The sequence below is a fragment of the Schistocerca cancellata genome, unplaced genomic scaffold, assembly GCF_023864275.1.
Source record: "Schistocerca cancellata isolate TAMUIC-IGC-003103 unplaced genomic scaffold, iqSchCanc2.1 HiC_scaffold_982, whole genome shotgun sequence".
Classification (NCBI taxonomy): Eukaryota; Metazoa; Arthropoda; class Insecta; order Orthoptera; family Acrididae; genus Schistocerca; species Schistocerca cancellata.
The window spans coordinates 15,001-17,500 of NW_026046990.1; the positions used below are offsets into that span (position 1 = coordinate 15,001).

General features: G+C 54.7%; 1 non-coding gene across 1 annotated transcript in view; it reads right to left on the bottom strand.

Annotated features, from left to right (window-relative positions):
• Nucleotides 1–275, bottom strand: part of LOC126150411 (small subunit ribosomal RNA) — a 1,909-nt gene extending 1,634 nt beyond the window's left edge. Inside the window, exon 1 of the ribosomal RNA XR_007531487.1 lies at nucleotides 1–275. This exon is cut by the window's left edge and continues 1,634 nt beyond it. This is a non-coding gene — a ribosomal RNA (small subunit ribosomal RNA).
• Between the last annotated feature and the right edge of the window lie 2,225 nt (nucleotides 276–2,500).

A 2,500-nucleotide genomic window follows, 5' to 3' on the forward strand; every position in this document is an offset into this window, starting at 1 on the left:
AAAGTTATTCAGAGTCACCAAGGCAAACGGACCGGACGAGCCGACCGATTGGTTTTGATCTAATAAAAGCGTCCCTTCCATCTCTGGTCGGGACTCTGTTTGCATGTATTAGCTCTAGAATTACCACAGTTATCCAAGTAACGTGGGTACGATCTAAGGAACCATAACTGATTTAATGAGCCATTCGCGGTTTCACCTTAATGCGGCTTGTACTGAGACATGCATGGCTTAATCTTTGAGACAAGCATATGACTACTGGCAGGATCAACCAGGGAGCTGCGTCAACTAGAGCTGAGCAGCCGGCCGCCCGGGAGTGTGTCCCAGGGGCCCGCGCGAACACGCAAGCGTCCGCTCAATTATTCTGCAAACAGGAGGAGGCTGAGCTCCCCTGCACAATACACCTCGAAACCCTCTCAGGTCCCGGCGGCGCGCAGCGCCGTCCTAAGTACTTGGTCGGGTTCGAGAGAGGCGCAATCGCCCGGAGTTAGGCGAGTAGACGCTTTAGGTGCGACCACCCGTGCTCCCAACTGAGCTTGCCGCTGCCGACAGAGGCCCGGGAGCGTGCTGTCGTGGCATTGCCGGCGGGAGACAACACGCGCCACCTACGGTGACCGGCAGCTCCAACGCCAGCGCCACAGAAGGGCAAAGGCCCCACGTGGGTGCCGAAGCGAACTCTCCCAGCACAGCGCACGTGCCAACACGTCTGCACAACTGCGATACAAACCACCAGCGAGAACCGCTGGGGCGACCGAGCAGCAGACGGCGTCGCGGCGCCGAGTGCCGGGCGGCGGCGCATCCTCAACGCACACAGTCCTCAATCGGACCAGCACACTGCAGATGTCCACCGCGCTTCGCACCGGGCCGGCGAGGACCCACTTTGGCTGCACGGCGCCGCGCGCAGGGTGCCCCGGCGCGCAGCTGCGCCGCCTGCCGCGTCCGTCGGCCGGCGCGCCTGCCACTGGGCGCCCCCACCAGCCGGCTGTAGCGCGTGCGCCCACGCACCGCGCGGCCAGCACGCCGGGCGGCCCCCCCTCACCGGCCGGGGACAGTCCCACCCACCCACAGCCGCGTATCGCTTCACACCCAGATTCACATTCACGTTCGTTGGTATGGTGGGGACCGCTTCGTAGCTGTACCGATCGTTGCCCTCACAGATGTACCTCCAGCAAGGACAACCGCACCACAACGGGTTACCAGTTGTTCATTTGCGTAACGTCACCAGTAAACGTACACGTCCATCACCGTTTGCAAAGTCAACTATTATTGCATGCCTGCCTGTCAGGTGTCAAGACACACTACATCCGCTCACATCCACGCAACAAAATGTGCCCGACTAGAGGGCACGTGGAAGGTGCCCCCGTACGTATGCGATGTCCATTGCGCGACCAACTGTCAACCGGCCTCTGTAGCATGTCGCAGATGTGGAACGCGGGGCACCGTGCTATCACATTGTGTGAGAAGAGACTACTACGTCTGCATACACGCGCCACTACATGAACAGACGGCTCATGCTGATCGCCATCCACTGCGTCCATTACTCCCACACGTCTCTATGGCGTACCACACTGCAATGCAGCTGTTATGGGGAGATGACACGTAGCTGTGTACACAACATTCTGAGCGGGTTGCGGTTGGACAATACATTAATGTAACGTGTCATATGCCAATTACAGAGCAGGGTAAGGCACAACTTGGGTTAGGTTAAGGCACAACTTGGGTTAGGTTAAGGCACAACTTGGGTTAGGTTAAGGCACAACTTGGGTTAGGTTAAGGCACAACTTGGGTTAGGTTAAGGCACAACTTGGGTTAGGTTAAGGCACAACTTGGGTTAGGTTAAGGCACAACTTGGGTTAGGTTAAGGCACAACTTGGGTTAGGTTAAGGCACAACGTGGGTTAGGTTAAGGCACAACGTGGGTTAGGTTAAGGCACAACGTGGGTTAGGTTAAGGCACAATGTGGGTTAGGTTAAGGCACAATGTGGGTTAGGTTAAGGCACAACGTGGGTTAGGTTAAGGCACAATGTGGGGGTAGATTGCGGTACAAATTGCATTACATTGCGGTGCAAATTGCATTACATTGCGGTGCAAATTGAGTTACATTGCGGTGCAAATTGAGTTACATTGCGGTGCAAATTGAGTTACATTGCGGTGCAAATTGAGTTACATTGCGGTGCAAATTGAGTTACATTGCGGTGCAAATTGAGTTACATTGCGGTGCAAATTGAGTTACATTGCGGTGCAAATTGAGTTACATTGCGGTGCAAATTGAGTTACATTGCGGTGCAAATTGCGTTACATTGCGGTGCAAATTGCGTTACATTGCGGTGCAAATTGCGTTACATTGCGGTGCAAATTGCGTTACATTGCGGTGCAAATTGCGTTACATTGCGGTGCAAATTGCGTTACATTGCGGTGCAAATTGCGTTACATTGCGGTGCAAATTGCGTTACATTGCGGTGCAAATTGAGGTAGGTTAAGGTGCAACACAGGTTAGGTTAAGG